The sequence below is a fragment of the Eriocheir sinensis genome, chromosome 7 (genome assembly GCF_024679095.1).
Source record: "Eriocheir sinensis breed Jianghai 21 chromosome 7, ASM2467909v1, whole genome shotgun sequence".
Classification (NCBI taxonomy): Eukaryota; Metazoa; Arthropoda; class Malacostraca; order Decapoda; family Varunidae; genus Eriocheir; species Eriocheir sinensis.
The window spans coordinates 23,188,261-23,211,063 of NC_066515.1; the positions used below are offsets into that span (position 1 = coordinate 23,188,261).

The following is a 22,803-nucleotide window of genomic DNA, read 5'->3' on the forward strand; positions in this document are numbered from 1 at the left end:
TATTCCAATTTATAACTAACTAATCTATTCCTTCTTTATTTTTCCAGGTATTTCTTTTTATTATTTCTATGCTCGTCTTTTTGGTGTTTTTCTTATTCCAATTTATAACTAACTAATGTATTCATCCCTTATTTTCCCAGGTATTTCTTTTCATTAACTTCTATGCCTGTCTTTTTGGTACTTTTCTTATTCCAATTTATAACTAACTAATCTATTTTTCGTTCCTTATTTTTCTTTTTATTTATTTTTATTAACTTCTGTGCTTGTCTTTTTGGTGCTGTTCTCATTCCAAAATAAAACTAACTAGTCTATTCTTTCCTTATTTTTCCAGATATTTCTTTTTATTAATTCGTATGCTCGTCTTTTGGGTATTTTTCTTATTCCAATCAATAACTAACTAATCTATTTTTTCCTTATATTTTCTAGTTATTTCTTTTCATTAACTTCTATGCTCGTCTTTTTGGTGCTCTTCATATTCCAGTTTATAACTAACTAATCTATTCTTCGTTCCTTCTTTTTCCTTTTATTTTTTTTTATTAACTTCTATGCTTGTCTTTTTAGTGCTGTTCTTATTCTAATCTATAACTAATTAATCAATTTTTTCCTCCTAATATTTCTATTTATTTGCTTTTATTAACTTGTATGCCTGTCTTTTTTTGGCTCTTTTCTTATTCAAATTTGTAACTAACTAATCTATTCCTTCCTTATTTTTCCAGGTATTTCTTTTTATTAACTTGTATGCTCGTCTTTTTGGTGCTTTTCTTATCCCAATTTATAACTAACTAATCTATCCTTCGTTCCTTATTCTTCCAGGTATTTCTTTTTATTAACTTGTATGCTCGTCTTTTTGGTACTTTTCTTATCCCAATCTATAACTAACTAATCTATTCGCTACTTATTTTTCCAGGTATTTCTTTTTATTAACTTATGTGCCTGTCTTTTTGGTACTTTTCTTATTCCAATCTATAACTAACTAATCTATTTTTTGCTCCTTATATTTCTATTTATTTGTTTTTATCAACTTGTATGCCTGTCTTTTTTAGTGCTTTTCTTATTCAAATTTATAACTAACTAATCTATTCCTTCCTTATTTTTCCAGGTATTTCTTTTTATTATTTCTATGCTCGTCTTTTTTGGTGCTTTTCTTATTCCAATTTATAACTAATTAATCTATTCTTCCCTTATTTTTCCAGGTATTTCTTTCATTAACTTCTATACCTGTCTTTTTGGCGCTGTTCTTATTCCAATCTAAATTGGAATAAGAAAAGCACTAAAAAGACAAACATACAAGTTAATAAGAAGAAACGACTAGAAAATATATGAAACGAAGAATAGATTACTTAGTTATAAATTGGAATAAGAAAAGTACCAAAAAGACAGGCATAGAAGTTAATAAAAAGAAAAACCTGGAAAAATAAGGGAAGAATAGATTAGTTATTTATGGTCTGAAATAAGAAAATTACCAAAAAAGACGAGCATAGAAGTTCATGAAAAGAAATAAATACAAAATAAGGAACGAAGATTAGATTAGTTAGTTGAAGACTGGAATAAAGAAAAGTACCAAAAAAAGAGCATATAATTTAATGAAAAGAATTACATAGAAAAATATGGAAAGAAGAATAGATTAGTTAGTTATAAATTGGAATAAGAAAAGCACCAAAAAAGACAAGCATATAAGTTAATAAAAAGAAATACCTGGAAAAATAAGGAAAGAAAAATAGATTAGTTAGTTATAATTTGGAATAAGAAAAGAACAAAAAAAAAAACGAGCATAAAGGTTAATAAAAAAAATAATTAGAAAAATAAAGAACGAAGAATAGATTAGTTAGTTATAGATTGGAATAAGTAAAGTTCTACAAAAAACGAGCATGGAAGTTAATGAAAAGAAATAAATAGAAAAATATGGAAAGAAGAATAGATTAGTTAGTTATAAATTAGAATAAGAAAAGCACCAAAAAAGACAGGCATACAAGTTAATAAAAAGAAATAGCTAGAAAATATAAGGAACAAGGAATAGATTAGTTATAAATTGGAATAAGAAAAGAACACAAAAAGACGAGCATAGAAGTTAATGAAAAGAAATAACAGCAAAATATAAGAAAAGAATAGATTAGTTAGTTCTTGATTGGAATAAGAAAAGTACCCAAAAGACGAGCATACGCATTAATAAAAAGAAATATCTGGAAAAATAAGGAAAGAATAGATTAGTTAGTTATAGATGGGAATAAGAGAAGCACCAAAAAGACAAGCATAAAAGTTAATAAAAAGAAATAACTAGAAAAATATAAGGAAAGAAAAATAGATTAGTTAGTTATAGATTGGAATAAGAAAAGTACCAAAAAAGACGAGCATAGAAGTTAATAAAAAGAAATAACTAGAAAAATAAGGAAAGAAGAATAGATTAGTTAGTTATAAATTGGAATAAGAAAAGCACTAAAAAAGACAGGCATAGAAGTTAATAAAAGAAATACCTCGAAAATAAGGAACGAAGAATAGATTAGTTACTTATAAATTGAAATAGGAAAAGCACTAAAAAAGACAAGCATACAAGTTAATAAAAAGAAATAACTAGAAAAATAAGGGACGAAGGATACATAAGTTATTTATAGATTAAAATAAGAAAAGAACCAAAACAGACAAGCATAGAATTTAATGAAAAGAAATAACTAGAAAATATAAAGAAAGAAAAATAGATTAGTTAGTTATAAATTGGAATAAGAAAAGTACTAAAAAAGACAGGAATAGAAGTTAATGAAAAGAAATAACTAGAAAATAAAGAACGAAGAATAAATTAGTTAGTTATGAAGTAGAATAAGAAAAGAACCCTAAAAGACGAGCATAGAAGTTAAGGAAAATAAATACCTGGGAAAATAAGGAAAGAATATATTTATTAGTTATCAATTGGAATAAGAAAAGCACTAAAGAAGACAAGCATACAAGTTAATAAAAAGAAATACCTAGAAAATAAGGAACGAAGGATAGATTAGTTAGTTATTGATTGGAATAAAAAAAAGCACCAAAAAAGACTAGCATAAAAGTTAATGAAAAGAAATAAGTAAAAAATATAAATACCGAAGAATAGATTAGTTAGTTATAGATTGGAATAAGAAAAGCACCAAAAAGACAAGCATACAAATTAATAAAAAGAAATAACCAGAAAATAAAAGGAACGAAGGATAGATTAGTTAGTTATAAATTGGAATAAGAAAAGAACCAAAAAAGACTATCATGCAGGTTAATAGAAAAGAAATTAGAAGAAAAATAAGGAACGCAGAATAGATTAGTTAGTAATAGACTGGAATAAGAAAAGCACAAAAAAGACAGCATACAAGTTAATAAATAGAAATACCTGAAAAATATAAGGAACGAAGAATAGATTACTTAGTTATAGTCTGGAATAAGAAAAGCGCCAAAAAGACGAGCATACAAGTTAATAAAAGAAATAACTAGAAAATATAAGGAACGAAGGATAGATTACTTAGTTATAGATTGGAATAAGAAAAGTACCAAAAAAGACGAGCATAGAAGTTAATAAAAAGATATACCTGGGAAAATAAGGAAAGAAGAAGAGATTAGTTAGTTATAAATTGGAATAAGAAAACACTAAAAAAGACAGGCATACAAGTTAATAAAAAGAAATAAGAAGAAAAATAAGGAACGCAGAATAGATTAGTTAGTTATAGATTGGAATAAGAAAAGCACAAAAAAGACAAGCATACAAGTTAATGAAAAGAAATACCTGGAAAAATAAGGAACGAAGAATAGATTAATTAGTTATAAATTAGAATAAGAAAAGTACCAAAAAGACAGGCATAGAAGTTAATAAAAAAATAAGAAGAAAAATATGGGAAGTGGAATAGATTAGTTATTTATAGATTGGAATAAGAAAAGAACAGAAAAGACAAGCATAGAAGTTAATTTAAAAAAAATAACTAGAAAATAAAAGGAAAGAAAATTAGATTAGTTAGTTATAAATTGGAATAAGAAAAGTGCCAAAAAGACGAACATAGAAGTTAATGAAAAGAAATAAGAAGAAAAACAAGGAACGAAAAATAGAGTAGTTAGTTATAAATTAGAATAAGAAAAGAACCAAAAAAGACGAGCACAGAGTTTAATAAAAGAAATATATAGAAAAATAAGTAAATAATAGAATAGTTAGTTATAGATTGGAATAAAAAAATAATTAAAAAAGACAAGCATACAAGATAATTAAAAGAAGTAAATAGAAAAAAATAAGGAGCAAAAAATAGATTAGTTAGTTATAGATTGGAATATGAAAATCACCAAAAAGACTAGCATGCAAGTTAATAAAAGAAATAACTAGAAAATAAAAGGAACGATGGATAGATTAGTTAGTTAAAGATTGGAATAAGAAAAGCACTAAAGAAGACAAGCATACAAGTTAATGAAAATAAATAACTAAAAAATATAAAGAACGAAGAATAGAAGAAATACCTGGAAAAATAAGGAAAGAATAGATTAATTAGTTATAGATTGGAATAAGAAAAGTACCAAAAAGACGAGTACACAAGTTAACAAAACGAAATAACTAGAAAAATAAGGAAGGAAAAATAGATTAGTTAGTTATAGGTTGGATTAAGAACAGCACCAAAAAGACAGACATAGAAGTTAATAAAAAGAAATAAGAAAAAAAATAAGGAACGCAGAATAGATTAGTTAGTTATTGATTGGAATAAGAAAAGCACAAAAAAGACAGCATACAAGTTAATAAAAAGAAATACCTGGAAAATATGAGTAACGAAGGATAGATTGGTTAGTTATAGATTGGAATAAGGAAAGTACTAAAAAAACGAGCATGGAAGTTAATGAAAAGAAGTAAATAGAAAAATACGGAAAGAAGAATAGATTAGTTAGTTATGAATTGGAATAAATAAAAGCACCAAAAAAGACAAGCATACAAGTTAATAAAAAGAAATAGCTAGAAAATATAAGGAACGAGGAATAGATTACTTAGCTATAAATTGGAATAAGGAAAGAACCCCAAAAAACAAGCATAGAAGTTAATGAAAAGAAATAACTAGAAAAATAAGGAAAGAATAGATTAGTTAGTTATAAATTGGAATAAGGAAAGAACCCAAAAAAACAAGCATAGAAGTTAATGAAAATAAATAACTAGAAAAATAAGGAAAGAATAGATTAGTTAGTTATAAATTGGAATACGAAAAGTGAAAAAAAAGAGCATAGAAGTTAACGAAAAGAAATAACTAGAAAATATAAGGAAAGAAAAATAGATTAGTTAGTTATATATTGGAATAAGACCAGCACCAAAAAGACAAGCATAGAAGTTAATGAAAAGAAGTAAATAGAAAAATAAGGAACGGAGAATAGATTAGTTAGTTATAGATGGGAATAAGAAAAGCACAAAAAAGACAAGCATACAAGTTAATAAAAAGAAATACCTGGAAAATATAAGGAACGAGGAATAGATTAGTTAGTTATAGATTTCAATAAGAAAAGCACCAAAAAGACGAGCATAGATGTTAATAAAAAAAAATGACTAGAAAATATAAGGAACGAAGAATAGATTACTTAGTTGTAAATTGGAATAAGAAAAGCACTTCATTGTCAACAAACGAAAATAATAATAGATCAGTTAGTTATATTGAAACAGACACACACACACACACACACACACACATATATATATATATATATGAAAGCTGCCTTGTATAGGTCAACCGGGCTACACGCGCAATTACTGCTGAGTCCAACGGTACCAACTAAAGTGGTCTGTCGTGAATAAGAGACGAGCTATGACGAAGAAAATACAAGTGTGTAGCGTCACGGCGGACATGAATGGCATGTGAGTGAGGGAGGGGTGCAGCCAATCACAGGAGCCGTAACAAACGCTGCCTAGGCGCCAGATGAACAGGCTCCGTCAACAGACTATATATATCATTAATCACTTGAATCATTACCCAGTTAAAAAAAAGTGATATAGTTCCATTTATAAATATTGGCTAATCACAAATCACTTTACTCGCAAATCAATAAACATAACACAATGAACGCTATAATTTCTCAACACGTAAAAGCATTAACCGCTGATAATTGACCCCGGCAATTCATAAATAAACAAAAACACACACAAAATAAACACAGGTAACAAAATAAACACAAAATAAACACAAGAAACACAAATAAAACAAAATAAACACAGAATAAACACAAAAAAACACAAAACAAACAAAATAAACACAAAATAAACAAAAAACAAACAAAATAAACACAAAATAAACAAAAAGACAACAAAATAAACACAAAATAAACAAAATAAAACAGAGTAAGCACAAAACAAACACACACACCTCCCCGCTAATGTCTACACCCCTGATCGATGGCCGGCAATGCGGTACACCCTTGCGCCGCGGCACCCGGGATCGATACCCTCGTGAATCATTAGGCGTGAGTGCCGCTAAACTCGAGTGGCTCCTCAGCGCGTAATTTCCCGCCAGTTGATAATTACGTGATCACTAATTAACGTATCAAACTTCCCATTACGCTACAGGTGTTTGGGGGCTTTAATGTCTCGCCAACGATACATTTTTACTGATTTAATATTTATTTTAGTTGTTATTTGAAGAGTCTACACCGCCCTGTTTAATATTAATGGGTACAAAGCAGCAACGTCAGCGCTTTAACAAGTAACTCATGAATGTATATCAACTCACTGGGCCATCCATTTGCGAACCTTCAGCAGACAGCTTTGGTTTGATATTCATTTGGGAGCTTTCGGTTCAGCTTAATAAGTGTACACATAAATTTCAAACATTTCGTAATATTTCATCTGGCTATCACTATTTGAACACGATGTTGCGGTATCAATATGGTGTCGCTTCTCTTCGGAAATGTCATACCTGATTTCAATACCTAAACCAGCGCTGCTAAATATTAATAAATCTAAAACAGCCACGTCAACGTTTTAAAATACCTATATTAATAAATTCAGACTAGCTAGACCCTTTACCTTACAGACATTCAGTAAGTAGCTATGGTTTTATCTTTTCACTGTTCAACACAATACTTATAGACATCAGACACAAGCGTTTCAGAATAACTAATCATGATACAAAGTTTTAAACAGTGTCTTGCAGCAACTTTTCAAGAGGACCTTCGAATTTTACAACAGACTGCGATTTTCTAAGTAGCAATCAAACATCTCCCTCTCCCTCTCCCTCTCTCTCTCTCTCTCTCTCACCAGTACCCTTTGACACCCTCGCGGGATCCTCAGCTTTCCTCACCCTCGTCCATCACGCTGGTCATTCCGCTGAACGTGTCGGACCTTCCCTGTACTCTGCAAATACTCCTTTAAATTCCACAGCGCTCCGGAATCGTGTTAGTCCGTCCTTAACTTCCCTTTCTACTCTGGCGCTCTTCCGCGGAGTTTTATTTTTCCCCGGGAAGTGGCAGCGTTCCCTTGTTTCCTCTGGCACTGACTCGTTTCCCGTTCTTTCCTCGTATAGTTCCCGGGGCTGGCGGGTCACGAGAGCTTCCCTGATCATCTCCACGTCATTCCGGCTCTCCCTGGCGCCTTTTTTATAACCTTCCCTTCCTTCCGTGCTACATCCTGCATCATTCTGGCAATCCCTCGTACCGGAGAGATGTTTTCAGGGCTGCACATTCCTCTGGACTTGCAATACGGAGCAATGTAGCAGCTTTTACGTCTCTGGACCCTTGTATTACTTCCTTTTTACTATACAGCCGTGTTTTTACGCAGGCCCCAGCATCCATAACACTTCCCTTGACTCTATAAGGCAGTAAAGTTTCCCGTAGTGACCACGCGGAGCATCCTGGGCTAACGCGTCTCGCTTGCCCTCCAAATCCCCCTGGAACACCACCACCTATTCTCGGACCTTTCTGGATCACCGCCGGACCTCTCGGCTCCAATGGGCCTTCTCCACGACCTCGCGTCCCTCTCTTTAACCTCCTTCCTCCCGCCGTTCCCCGCCCCTTCCTTTCCTCCGCCCCCGCCCCCTGCTCTCCCCTCCCGCCGCTGCTTCATGGAAAACTGGGTGTCACTCTTGTCATATTTATCATCTCTTTGTCAGCAACTTTCACGCTCTTGTCTGGACGAGACTCGGGAGCTCATTTGCGGCCCGCGACGAGTCTCAGGGACGCAGCGGCGAGGAGGGCACTGAGGGGCGAGCTGTGGCGTCCGGCATGAGAGTAAAGGGTTGCAGAGGGCGTGGTGGTGGTGGTGGTGGCTGGGCGTGCCGGGCCAGGCCAGTCGAGTCGCCGCGCCCTCCAGGCTCCGTCCCCTTTAACGAGATCTCATTGAGGCCGCCGCTGCTGCTGGTGCTGTCTCTGCCTGATGTCTGCTGACGCCATAACCATTTTTCTCTTCTGTTGTCGTCCTTGTTGTCGCTTTGTTTTTCCGTGTTGCCTCCCGCGGCCAGCAATGTTTGTTGGTTCCTCTGTGATGGACGCCGCGTGTTCAGCGTTGTGGAATCATCGTGTTCTTGTGTTGACGTCCTCCTTTTTCGGCGTCTGTCTTGTACGTGTGAATACTGTGCTGCTTCGGTAGTCTGCCCATGGTCTTCACGATGTTGCCATTCTTGCCATTTAAGCTCTTATTTTCCTTTCTGCCAAGTTTAATTTTCCTTTACGGTTACATTTCTCCGTTTTTTTTTTTTTCATTTTTTCACTGCATGGCGGGTTTCGTTTGTCACCACTTGCTATTTTATCCCTAGCTTTTTTTTTATGTTGGTTTTAATTTTCTTTTACGGTTTCATTTTTGCGTTTTTCCTTTTTTCACTGCAAGGCGGGTCTCGTTTGTCACCACTTGCTATTTTATCTCTACCCTTTTTCTGTTGGTTTTAATTTTCTTTTAAGGTTTCAATTTCATGTTTTTTTCCCTTTTTTACTGCATGGCGGGTTTCGTTTAAGCGCCGCGTTTGTCACCGCTCCGCGCATCACTCCGAGTTATGGCGGGAAAATTCGCTGTTTTTACCTTTCTTTGCGACTGGTTTGCACGAGGCTCCTGCTAGTTGGGGTTGTTTACGGTGACAGTGGAGGCGGGGATGAAGGCGGAAGAGGAGGTGGGGATGAAGGCGGAAAAGGGGGGCGGATGAGAAGGTGGCGTTGCAGAGGTGGAGGGCGGCGAGAGGCTGGAAGCTGTTATAAAAAGGCAACTGGAGGCTACTAAGGAAGGAAAGGCGATGATCATGAGGAAGTAAAGATAAAAGAAAAGGGCGACTGGGCGGACGGCGCAGAAAGAACGGATGCTGGGGGCGTGGGAGAACAGATCCTGGTGATGCGAGAGTGGAAATGAAAATAAAAAGATGGTATTTACTGAGAGAAAAACACAAAAAAACTAATTATCAATATACTTATAGAGCCCAAACGTGCCCAACCCACCAGCCAGCGGGGAAAGAACGGATGCTGGGGGCGTGGCAGAACAGATCCTGGTGATGCGAGAGTGGAAATGAAAATAAAAAGATGGTATTTACTGAGAGAAAACCACAAAAAACTAATTATCCATATACTTATAGAGGCCAAACGTGCCCAACCCACCAGCCAGCCAGCCAGCTAGCCAGACAGATAGATAAATAGACGGAGGCAGACAGATAGGCATTTTTTATAGTGATGTGAATGAAAAAACGAAAAAACAAATGGTGATGTGAGTGTGATGTGTGTACAAAGGAAATGGCAGTTGAGAAGGATGTTTGTAGTGACGTTATGGAAGTGAGGAGATAAGAAAGTGTGGTATAAGAGAGAAAATGGGTTGTTAAGAGAGATATATAGATGATGAAAGAAAGAATGGAAGAAGGGAGGAAAGAAAAACACTGCACCACAATTCCAGTAAAGAAAACCTAACCACCACTATAACACACACACACACACACACACACACACACACACACACACACACACACACACACACACACACACACACACACACAGACGGAATGAAGCCATCACACACACGACGAGAAGAAAAAGATAGAACCGAGAAGAGGAGGAGGAGGAGGAGGAGGAAAAAGATGTAGAAAACCAGACGCGCAACATCTTTAACTTGTAGTAATGGTGGAAGAGAGAGAGAGAGAGAGAGAGAGAGAGAGAGAGAGAGAATGACGGAGGAAAACTGTTATCGGGGTCGAGGTTGTGGCTCCTTTGTGTATTCGGAGGAGGAGGAGGAGGAGGAGGAGGAGGAGTGCATGAAGGAGGAGGTGTAGGCAGGGAGTTGGAGGAGCGTAGGAGGAAGGAGGACAAGAGGAGGAAAAGTGTACGGAGGAAGAGGAGGAGGAGGAGGAGGAGGAAGGGTGGATGAAGGAATGGAAGAGTGAAGGAGGAAGGAAACAAAGAATGAGGAAGTGAAGGAGGAGGAGAAAGAGGAGATGGAGGAACAGAAAAAGAGCAGAAAAAGATGAAGAGGAGGAGGAAGAGGAGGAAGAAGAGCAATAGGAGGTTGTGGAAGAAGAGGAAAAAAAGAGTAGCAGGTGGAGGAGGAGGGGGAGGTGGAGGAGGAGAAATGTTGGTATGAGGAGGAGGAAATGTTCCAGTGGCGAACAATGTTTCTGGAGGAGGAGGAGGAGGAGGAGGAGGAGGAGTAAAAAAAAAAAAGAGATGGTGGAGAAAAGATAAACAGAGAAGCAGAAGAAGAAGTAAACAAAAGGAGTGGAGGAGGAGGAAGAGGAGGAAGATGCGAAGTGGAAAGAGAAGGTGGAGAAGGAGAAAAATGAGGAGAAAAAAAACATGTAAGAACCAGAAGGAAAGAAGGAAAAGTGGGTGAAGAAGTAGTAAAAAAAAAAAGCATGAAGAACGGACGAAAAGAAGGAAAAAATTGGACTGGAGAAAGAGAGGAATGAATGGCGGTGGAGTAGGTGGAGAAGTAGGTGAAGGAATAAGTGAAAGAGGAAGGAGGAGGTGGAGGAGATGGAGAAGCACTGCGCAGGAGGCCAAGGGAGGAAGAGAGATCAAGACGGAGCAGGTGTGGGAGACGAAGGTAAGAGGAATGGGCCTGGAGGAAGGGGAAAAAAAGAGGAGGAAATAACGAAGAGTGGCTGTGTTACCGGAGAGACAGGAAGGGAGGAAAGGGGGGCGAGAAGGGGGCGAGAAGGGGGCGAGAAGGGGGCGAGGGGTTCAGTTTGTCCCATCGCCCCAAGCCCCCTCCGCCTCACTTACCAAGAAAACAGTTTATCCTCCACATTACCAAAGCTTTTAACCGCCCGGCCCCTAATAATGTGAGAAACATGAGCTGGTGCTGGTGATGGTGGTGGTGGTGGTGGTGTGGTGGGGATGGTAGGAATAGTGGTAGTAGTAGTAGTAGTTCTTGTGGTAGTGGTGGTGGGCGTTGCGTTGGTGTTTTAGTTGTTGTTGGTGGTGGTGGTTGTGGTAGTACTGGTGGTAGTGGTGGTGATAAGTGTTGTTGGTTGCTGTGGTGGTGGTTGCGGCGTTGGTGTTGGTGGTAGGCGTTGTTAGTTGAGATGATGGTGGAGGTGGTTGTGGGGGTAGTGGTGGTGATGGTGGTGGTGAAGAGTAGTAATAACAGTAGTGGTGGTGGCGGTAATAATGGTGGTAGTGCTGGTAGGTGTTGTCGGTTGCAGTGGTGGTAGTGAGAGTAGACATGGTGGTGGTGGTGGTGGTGGTGGTAGAAATTATGACCGTGATAGTTGCGGAGACATTTTTTTTCCACACTCGCAAAGTTAATATTCCCTCAAAGAAAATAATTATCTCACTTCTTCCCCTCTTCACTTCCCGTTTTCCCTCAAAAAGAAAAAAAAGAAGACTTCCAACCATCCAACGATAACATTACACGCATTTTCTTTTAAACTTCCCACGAAAAAAGAAAGAAAACCTTACGTGTAATTTCCTTTCTCCGTTTTCTTCAAGTGGGAAAAGAAATCCTCCAGAGACGACATTTTAAATATTTCTTTGCGGAGACGCGATGCACTGCGGCAAGAGAGCTTCCCTTGGGGTGGGCGGACGCTTCAAAAGATCCAGGCACTTCAAAAACGGGGTGCGGGAGGCGGGGAACGAGAGACGAGACGGGGACGGGGCCAGGAAGGGGCATTGCAGGGGGGAGAGGGGCGGAGTAGGGCGGAATGGGACTAGGCAAGGAGAGGGGGGCGGGAGAGTGCAAGGCAGAGAGAGGGGGAATGGGACTAGGCAAGGAGAAAGGGCGGGATAGTGCAAGGCAGAGAGGGGCGAGAGAGAGAGGGGCGGGAAAGAGAAAGAGAGAGGAACTAGACGGAGAAAGACGTGGTAGGGATTAGTCTGGCTGCGTGATGCTTCGTGAGGAGACGTGAGGAAAGAGAAAAGACTGGGAGGCTGAAAGAGGAGACGAAGAGTGGGCGACGAGGGAGAGGAGAAGGGAAGGAGGGAAGATGAGGAGATGGCTGGTGAAGGAAAGGAATCGTCTGGGAATAGGTCGTGAAGAATCGTAGAGAGGGAGGAGGAGTAGGAGAGGGGGAAAAGATGGGTGGGAAATGAAGAACTGGACCGGACTGGACTGGACGGAGAGGCTTAATTGGACGATGTTAAGAGGAAGAGGCTGCGTTGGATGGGACTCGACTTTATGGGAGTAGGATGAGATTGACTGGCAGTGGACTTGAGGTGAGGCCGAGAAAACTGGCTGCGACTGGACGGGGCTGGAACAAGACTAAAGAAGATAAACTAAACAAATATAGAGATGAAAAATAAACTTACTACTGAACCAGACTGAAGCAAGGATAAGGTGAGACGGGTCTATACTAAATCATACAAATAGAAAAGGACTAAATTGGAAACGGATTAAACAGAAAAACGCTAAAACTTTAAATACATCACATTGGGACATGGCGAATTCGGAGCCTTGCACAATCTAACCTAACCTAACCAAACAACTCCTCAGGTTTCTCTGCTCCCGTACAATAAGTCACAAATACAAAGAAAGTAACATATCTAAACTAAACCTGGAGCAGACTGGAATACAAGGAAGACCCCAACTAGACCATCCCAAACAGAAACCAGTAAAGGGAAGGAGACCAGAAGCGGGAAGGAGATAAGAAAATAAGTCACGGATACTAAAAAGGAACAACCCAAAGCTAAACAAACCCTGGAGAAGACAAAACAAGAAGAAAGAAACCCAGTGGACCAACCCAAACAGAAACCACTAACGGGAAAGAGACCAAAACTGGGACAAGGAGGGGGGGGGGGCAAGAAGGAAGAGAAGGGGGAGAGGAGGGGGAGGGGAGACAGGGGTGAGAGGGGGAGCAAGGGGGCGGAGAAGGGGGCGGAAATAGGAAAGTCTCGGATACAAAAGATTCCATCCACAAATTCCAAGCGGAGCCGGGATCGTTCGGAGTATAATCTTGGCGACTCCATTAACCGGGATATAATGCTCGTTTTCTAATTATCCAAGTCGTTTGCGGCGAGGAGACTCCTGCAGGATGCCCCACTGACCCGGGCGACAGAAGGAGCGAAGGAGCAGAGAGGAGGAGCAGGAAGGAAAGAAGGAAAAGAAGGGAGGATGTGCACGGTGGAGGCTGAGCGGGTTCGAATATCGACATGGTGACTGGACGGAGCATTGGGTTCGAGTCCGTTTGATGATTCCCTCTTTCCCCTCTCCCTCTCTCTCCCTCCCACTCTCCCTTTCCCTCTCTCTCTCTCTCCCTCCCTCTCTCCCTCTCTCTCTCTCTCTCAACAATACGGAATAGAGCCACAGAAGGTAAACACAGACTCATAAAGCGACAGAATGAGAGCAAAATGACAAAAGAGACAGTCGAGTGCTGCCCCGCCACACAACACGGCGTAATAAACTCTCATTCAACATCATTTTTCACGCCCCGAACGTCATTCCTTCCAGCAGATAACGAGGAAAAGGTGGAAAGCTCGTCACCACCACAACTACCACCAACACCACCAACAACAACAACACCAAAATAAGCACTACCACTACTGCTACCACTACCACCAACACAACACCAAATCAACAATACTATCAACCCGCCCCCCATCATCATCACCACCACTAACACTACCACTACTACCATCAACACCAACACCAGAACATGAACAATACTACCACCACCACCACCACCACCACGACCAGTAACACAACCACCACGACAACAACGCTAACGAGAAATATGAGCTATTAAAAAAGACGTAAAATAATTTAGTTCAACCAAATGCACAACACAATTAGAATCACTCGTATAAAGAGACATAATAAGAAAAAAATATTAGCAAAAGGAAAAATATACCATACGCTGCCTTCATGGATTTAGAAAAAGCTTATGATAGAGTAGATTGGCTGGCATTTTTTTTCTATTTTATTTTCGCCCTTGAACAATATTTTTTTTACGGGAAGGGAGACAGCTCAAAGCAAATACAAAAACAACAACAACAACAACAACAAAATGTAACCTACTATACGCTAGGATTCCAAACAAAAGCAAAAAAAAAGAACGAGAGGTCAAAGAAGGTCAAATTTCAAGCTACTTCCTTTACTGAAAAAAAAAATCATAAAAACAAACAAATTCAGCTTAACAAAACGCATAACAAAAAATTAGTCATCACACGAAACGAATCCTAACAAAAGAACATCATGAGCGGGAATCGAAGGGGGGAGCGTCAGTCAGTTACCGTCCAGCACCCGCGCCAACACCACCGCCGCCGCGTCCTTTCAAGAGCGGCTGACGAAGGGGACAAAGGGCGCCGTCAAGAGTGTAAAGGACGGCCGAGTAAGGAGGCGCGGAGGACGGTCGGCTCCCTTCACCACGACCTCGGACAATGAAGGTTAAAGAGATCCTCGTAGGTCGCGAGTTTCGATCTTCGTGTGTGTGTGTGTGTGTGTGTGTGTGTGTGTGTTTCAAGGTCATGTTTGTAGGTATAAATTTGATCTCTTTTGTAAATATATTGCGTATCGTTCCAATAAATTTACTTCCCATCTTTGTTTCTTTCCTCTATTTTCGGTTTCTTATACTCCCTCTCCCTCTCTCTCTCTCTCTCTCTCTCTCTCTCTCTCTCTCTCTCTCTCTCTCTCTCTCTCTCTCTCTCTCTCTCTCTCTCTCTCTCTCTCTCATAATTCCTCCACCTATAAGCATTCTTTCTCCTTATATCACATCCCGAGGTCTCCCAAGAAATGCCTCCATCCCTCACACATCACCCTCCCTCCTCCTCCTCCTCCTCTTCCTCCTCCTCCTTCTCATACTCGTCTTCCTCCTCTTTCTTGCTCTCCTTCCTCAGCACACGAAGAGCAAACGAGCTTATGAGAGTGCAAAAGTTAGAACGAAATGTATTTGTTTTCACATAAGCGCCAGACTTAGTGGGTAGCCATTGCTCTCTCTCTCTCCCTCTCCCTCTCCCCCCCACTCTCTCTCTGGCTAAGATTTGTTATGGCGTTGTGTCAGGCGTTTTATAGTGAGTCTTCCTCCGCGTGGATTAATCTATCTCCCCTTTTCTCCTCTTTGCAGATCGTGAGGGGGAGACCAAGGAGGGAACAGGAGGAAGGAACGCGAGGGAGGAAGGGAAGGGAAGTGATGGAGCAGCTGACACGGGGCTCCTCCTCCCTCCTCCCTCCTCTTCGCTGACAGGGAGAGGAAAAGTGAGGTTCTGGAAGAGAAGTGGGAGATGAATTGGGTCACTGAGGGAGAAACGTGCGTGTGTGTAAGGAGGAAGAGGAGGAGGAGGAGGAGGAAGAGGAGGAGAGATAGGGATGGGAAGTGTAAAGGGAGGCAATGGATGGAGAGGAGGGGGTAGTGGGGGTTACTTTAATATATATTGTGAGGGTATTGAAGGGCAGAGAGTGAGGGAGTGTGTATTAGTGTTGGTATGAGTGGGAAGGAGATAGGAGACTGTGAAGGGACTGGAATTATGAGGAAGAGGAGAAGGAGGAGAGTTAGGGAAGGGAAATGTAAAGGGAGGCAATTGATGAAGTGTATATGTTAGGAGAGAAGTGCGTAGAAGGGCTTACTGAACTAGATATCGTGAGGGTATTGAAAGGCAGAGAGTGAGCGAGTGTGTATTAGTGTTGGTATGAGTGTGATGGACATAGGAGGCTGTGAAGGGACTGGAACTATTAAGGAAAGGGAGAGGAGAGGTGAGGAACAGAAAGGGGTAAAGGTATTCATAAGAGAAGAGGGAAAGGAAGATGTAGATGAGGAACAAAGGATAAGAAAGGATAGAAGGAAGGAAGAAAGACCGTGTGAGGAATAGAGGAAGTGAAGAAAGCCAGGAAAGAAGAGTGACAGCGAGTGAGGGAGAGTAGGGTGAGGGAGAAACATATAGAAAGGTGGAACTTCTGAGAGTGTAAGGGAGAGCTAAGAGTGACAATAAGGGCTGAGAGATTGACATAGGCGAGAACAGTGACGTAGGAGACAAGAGGGCGATATTGAAGCTGACAAAGACGATGTATGTGAAGGGGAGAGGAATGTGAAGCATATATGAATGGCGGTGAGTAAGGAAGATCAATAGAGAAAGACGGAGGCTGGGTGATGAATGAGGGGCGGACGGGGCGAGGAGGAAGTGTATGAGGTGGAGCCAGTCGTGTGGAAGGAGCCGCCGTGATGTATGAGAACTAAAACAGAAGAAACGAGGCATGAGGAGCAAATGAGGCGTGAGGCTTCCCAATAACCTTCCTTCCTCTCCTGGTGACCTTCGCTGGAGGGGGGAGAGAGGGTGGGTCAAGGTTAACGAGGCCCCATTACGTAGAACACAGGTAGCGTTATCACCTGTCCACCTGTCCAAGATTTACCGTCGCCAGGTAATCAAAGGTGTTCCCGAGGTTCCCATACTCCGTTATCTTTCAGTAGTGCGCGTAAGGTATTCACGTTAACACAGAAAATAAGCCACGCCCAATTAAGCCCGGTATCTACCAATCAGATTTAGCCTTTCGCAGCATCCGCCGTATTGGAAAGGGGCGTGGCTAGATTGCGGATTGGCCAATGATATACGCTTAACAGAAAAGGGGGAGGGGCTTGTTTCCGCCTCTAATGTGAACGGAGTGTAGTACAAACAAACAGCGTTCTCACCTGTCCACCTGAAAACTCAACTCTCGCCAGGTGTTCCGAAGTCCCCCCGAAGTTACCCTCTCCCGTTTTCGTTTCAGTAGTGCCCAAGTGATGCCCAGGTGACAGGCGTGGCGCAGGACCCTTGTGCTCTGAGCGTGGCACAAACGCCGCCAGCCGTGACGCCCCAGGTCTCGGCGGTGCGGGTGAAGGCGGCGGAGTGTCACGTGCTTTCAGGAGAGTAGCCACCACGACCTTTCCAAACCGAACCTCTTGGAAACGACCCTCTTGGAATACAAACAAAGCCGGTGTGTGAGTTTGTGCGTGTGCGTGTGTCGTTCTCGGTGCTGAGTCAGTGTGTTGTTCGGTGCTGCAGTGCTTCAGAAGTGCTGTGAGTCATCCATCAGCCACATAAGGAGTGAGTCGTGGGTGCGTGTGGTTGCTCCAAATCCACCACCACCTACACCACCAACACTACCACCTCGAGCTCATCTCAACCCCGCGAGCCAAGTTTCAGCATCGGCAACACCAGCATCACCACCATCGCTAGCATCATCAGCATCCGGGGAGTGATAGTGCCGAACTCAGCACCGCCGCCACAGCACACCAGCACTCACCATGGCGCCGGGCAAGCACCTCCGCAAGCCTGTGTGCTCGGAGTACATTCGCAGACACAGCTTCCAGTCAGGAGGATTCTTCGGTGAGTGCTCAAACCCCCTCTGGAACCTGTCTTATTCCTGTATACTTATTGATGTTTCCTGGGGCTCTACATTTTGAGGGGGGTCCTGAGGTTCTATTCCAGTTGCTATTTTCTTTCTTGACGTTCTTTTTTCTTGGGGTCTTGATTCCTGGGTTCTATATTTGTTGGGGTTCTTGTTTTTCTTAAGGTTCTATTCCAGTTCTTGTTATTCTTAGTGGGGTTTTTTCTGCGGTCTTTCTTCCCGGGGCCTATATGTCTTGGGGTTCTTGTTCAGGGTTCTAATTTCCTGAGGTTCTTTGTTTCCCGGGGCTACTTTTTCTTGGTGTTCTTATATCCTGGGTTCTATATTTCCAGGTCTCCTCTTTCTTGTGGTTTTGATTTCCCGAGTTTCTCAAATTTCTGGGGTTCCTATTTCTTGCGGTTTCCTATTTCTTGCAGTTCATACTTTCGGGAGCTTTTAACTTCCTTGCTCTTTATTTCTGGCAGTTCTAATCTACTGTTGTAATTTCCTTGGCTTCTTTGTTTTTTCCATTTCCAGTCCTTTTTCTGTAATTCCTTGTAATTATTTTTTTCTCGGTTTCGTAATTTCTACTTCTTGTTCTCTAAATCCTCGTAGTTTTTTTTTTCTGGTAAGCTATGAACCTACCTCAGTAAACCACATTAGAGTCAAATACCCATTCTTTGCTTTCCTTTTTATGGTCTCTAGAGGTAGTTTTTCAATAATCCCTTTTCTCTTTACCTCTTCTTTTTCCTTGTAATTCCAGCGTCAGCATCTTTTAGGGGACCCAGTTTTTATTAGCCACTATGTCTGTCTTTCTCTCTCCCTGCAGCCTCGCGTCTTACTTCATCAGCGTTCTTTATCACCTTTGTTCTCTTTGTTCTTGTTCTCCTGCAGACGCTCCTTGCTGCACGCGGGTAATTCCTCCGCCCACGGCACTGTTTTCCGTGTACGCTGTCCCATAACTTCCTCTTCCCCTTGTCTCGGTGTTGCCCCTCCTGCGTCTCCCTCAAGGTGCTGCCCCCGTTTCAGAGCTTCCTTTGTTCCTACACTGTGCACTCCCTTGTAACGCGACCTTCCTTGCTTGCATGTGTGAGGTGAGGGTGTGATATCTCTCCTTTCGATTGTATCTTTAAGTGTTATTCGTTTAAGTGTTACTGTTTTAAGTGTGACGGCTTTCAGTGTGACGACCTGAAGTGACCTAAAGTTGACCTAAAATGTGAATTCGCTGACGGTGACTCCTTGTTAGTGTGACGATCTTTAGTGTGACAATCCTAAGTGTGGCGTTTTTAGTGTGACACCTTTAAATTTGACGCCTTTAAGTGTGACGCCTTTAAGTGTGACGCCTTTAAGTCTGTCGCCTTTAAGTGTGACGATGACTTGAGCGACTCCTTTAGCTGCGACTGCAATAAGTGTGACGGCCTTAAGTGTGACGCCTTTAAGTGTGACTCCAGAAAGTGTGACGATGATGACTGGCAAGTAACTTAGGCATGACCTCCTCTGGCGTCACGTATTTAGAGTGACGCATTAGGAGAGGGTTTTTGAACTTCTCTCAACGTGTCTTTACCTTGTAGTCTATATATCACGCACCCTATGACACGTTTGAAGCTACTCACTCCTGTGTATCTACCCTTTTTATTCATCCTTATTCTTCAACTAAAATCCGACTCTCCGATGAAAACTCTACGGCTAAAGGACGATGCATTTAACTAAAGCTACGCACTGGTATGAATTTTTTTTTTACTTCTTTCTTTTCTTTTTATTGAGCTGTGTGAGTGTGGTAGTTGTGTGGGAGAGAGAGGAAAGGGATGAGGAAGGAGATGTGAGTGAGGGAAGTGAGAATGGGAAAGAGGGGAAGAGGATGAGGGAAGGAAGAAGGGAGTGGGAGGAAGAGGAAGGAAGGTGAGGGAAATAGATAAGTTTAACTACGACGGTCAGGAAAACAACTCTACGGCTAAAGGACGATGGATTTAACTAAAACTCCGCACTCTTATGAATTGCCTGTTTTCTTTACTTCTTTATTTTCCTTTTATTGAACTCATATACGACTCCCCAATGTAAACAACTCCCTGGCTAATAGATGATGCATTTAACTAAAGCTACGCAATGTTATGAATTTACTGTTTCCATTACCTTTTTCTTTTCCTATTGAACTCATACCCGACTCTCAACTCCCTGGCTAATGGAAAACGTCCCATTGCCAAACGTTAATGTGCATATTCAAAGGGTCGAGAAAAAACGTTTATACCCGAATTCCCTTCAGCTAATAGATCAATAGAGTGTTGTGCCGTGAAGGTCACCCATTGATTATTTTTTTTCTTTAAATGGCAAATATTCACATTCAAACTACAGCTTCCTCCTCCGTGGCGCCACCCCTTTTGCTTCCTGCTCATCCCATTTCCTTCCTCCTCTTCCTCCTCCTCCACAGCCTCCCTCTCTTACCCTTCTACTTCTATTTCTTCCTCCTTTTCTTCCTCCTCCTCCTCAGCCTCCCCCTCTTCCCCCCTCTACTTCTATTTCTTCCTCCTTCTCTTCCTCCTCCTTCTTCTCCTTTTCCTACTCTTTATGTTCCTCACCTTACAACTACAACTACCACCACTACCAATACAACACCTAAAACAGCACACACAGCACAAACAAACCAAGACCCACGACCACAACGACCACCACCACACCCACCCGCACACACGACACGTCTTTACACGACTCACTTTCACACACCAACTCGACAAACACACACACACACACACAAACACACACACACACACACACCACCGCCTTTGTAACCCCGCGAAGCCGATAAAGTAAAATAAAAAGGCCATTGAAGCTGATAAAATATAAAAGATTAGAATGGCAACTTGAATCACAGGAAGGAAGGAAGAAAGACGAGGAGGAGGAGGAGGGGCTGAAGGAAAGGGAATCCGAGGTAAATGTGAGTGATATCGGATGTGCTGAAAGATGCGATTTAGGAGGATTATCAGCGGGAATCGAACCCAGGGACCCGCGGAACACCATTCGGCCAAAGGTTTCATATCCTTGAGCCGTGATTTGTGGCGCCATTAGCGGAGGAACCGAATCAACAAAATGTGTGTGTGTGTGTGTGTGTGTGTGTGTGTGTGTGAGTGTGTGAGTGAGTGAGAGAGAGAGAGAGAGAGAGAGAGAGGAAATAAAGGAGGGAAGGAGAGAAAGGAGGCGGAAGGGAGGATGACAGGCGGAGGTAAAGAAGGAGGTGGAGGAGACTAAAAGAACTCTCCTCTCCATTTTCCCTCCGGTCCCAGGCTTCATTTTTCCTCCACCTCCCTCCTTCATCACCACAATGCCTCTCCTCCGTCTTTACTATCTTCCTTCCCTCCTCCCTCTCTTCCTGACACGCTTCTCTCCTTCTTTTTCCCTCCGTTTCCTCTTCCTGGCAAACATTATGTCCTTCCTAACCTTCATTTTTCCCTCCCTCCTTCCTTCCCTCCTCTCTTTCTCTCCTTCTTTCCCTCCAACTTTCCCTCCTTCCATCCACTTCTTTTTCTCTCCCTCCTTCCTTCCCTTCTCTCCGTTCCTCCCCTTCCTTCCCTCCACTCCTTCCCTTCTTCTTTCCCTCCCTCCTTCCCTCCTTCCATCCTCTCCTTCTTTTCTCCCTCCCTCATCCTCTCCCTGCCTTCCCTCCCTCTCTCCCTCCTTCCTTCTCTCCTCTTCTTCGCTCTTTCCCTTCTCTCCTTCTTCCTCCCTTCTTTCCCTCCCTCCTTCCCTCCTTCCATCCTCTCCTTCTTTTCTCTCTTCCTCCTTCTCTCCCTTCCTTCCCTTCCTCTCCTTCTTCCCTCCACTCTTTCCCTCCTTCCTTCCTTCCATCTTCTCCTTCTTTTCTCCCGCACTCATTCTCTCCCTTCCTTACCTTCCTCTCCTTCTTCCCTCCACTCTTCCCCTCCTTCCTTCCTTCCATCTTCTCCTTCTTTTCTCCCTCCCTCCTTCTCTCCCTTCCTTCCCTTCCTCTCCTTCTTCCCTCCACTCCTTCCCTCCTTCTTTCCCTCCCTCCTTCCCTCCCTTCGTACTCTCCTTCTTTTCTCCCTCCCTCATTCTCTCCCTTCCTCCCTCCCTCCTTCCTTCCCTCCTCTTCTTCGCTCTCTCCCTCCTTCCCTCCTTCTTTCCCTTCTTCCATTCTCTCCTTCTCTCCCTTCCTCCCTCCCTCCCTTCGGTTCCAGACATTTACTTTAAGATAAGCAAATGGAAGGTTTTTTTTTTTTCCTATTTTTTTTCTATTGTTGTGTCCATTTCCTCGCGCACTTTCGGCTCCTGTGTCCCTTATTTTCCTTTATTTTCCTTTATTTCCTTTATCCTCGCGCGCTCTCCATGTCCCGCTTTTTAACACTCCGCTCTTAAATGGTTTTCCTATAATTTGTTTCCCAACCCTCGTTTTAATATTGTTTTTATTCTTATTTTTGTGTTCCCTCGTTTTCCTCCTTTTTTTCTTCTTTCATCTTGCATTCTTTCTTCTAATTGCATTCCTTCCTGCTTACCTACTTCGATCCTCTTCCATTTTTTCTTCAGTCTTCTTTCTTTCTTTCTTTCTTCTCCTTTTCATTCCCATATTGCTGTCTAATTTCAATGTTCTGTTCTTGGTATCTTCAGAATCTACATAACATTTATTTTAACACACAAATCCTTCTTTCCTTACTTCTCGACTTCCCTTTCTTCTTTCTCTACATATTTCTTTCTTCCATAAATGATTTTTCTATTCTTCTTTCTCTTCTTTAGTTATCGCTCTCTTCCTTCCACTCTCTCTACGACCTTATCCTTCTCTTCCCTTCCCATTCTCTTTTATCATTCATTTACTTAATCTTGATACAATATTTTTCTTCTTTTTTTCCTTTATTTTCTTCCACCATATCCCACTCTCCTCTCTTCCCTTTCTCTCCTTTTACATCCCAATCCTTCCCTTCTCTTCCCTTCTCTTCCTTTTACTCTCTCTACGACCTTCCCATTCTCTTTTATCATTCATTCACTTAATCTTGTCACAATAGTTTTCTTCTTTTCTTCCTTTATTTTCTTCCACCATATCCCACTCTCCTCACTTCCCTTTCTTTCCCTTACATCCCTATCCCTTCTGTTCATCTCGTACCTAACTCTTCCCTCCTTCCTTTCATCCCTCATCTCCCTCAATTAAT

The 22,803-nt window shown here is 41.5% G+C and overlaps 2 long non-coding RNA genes across 2 annotated transcripts in view; one reads left to right on the plus strand and one right to left on the minus strand.

Moving 5' to 3' along the window:
- Positions 1 to 22,803, plus strand: part of LOC126994923 (uncharacterized) — a 146,049-nt gene that overhangs the window by 43,378 nt on the left and 79,868 nt on the right. Inside the window, exon 2 of the long non-coding RNA XR_007749741.1 lies at positions 17,054 to 17,652. This is a non-coding gene — a long non-coding RNA (uncharacterized LOC126994923). The remainder of the gene's footprint in view (positions 1 to 17,053; positions 17,653 to 22,803) is intronic.
- LOC126994932 (uncharacterized) overlaps positions 1 to 22,803 on the minus strand; it is a 169,273-nt gene that overhangs the window by 3,647 nt on the left and 142,823 nt on the right. The window lies entirely within an intron of this gene.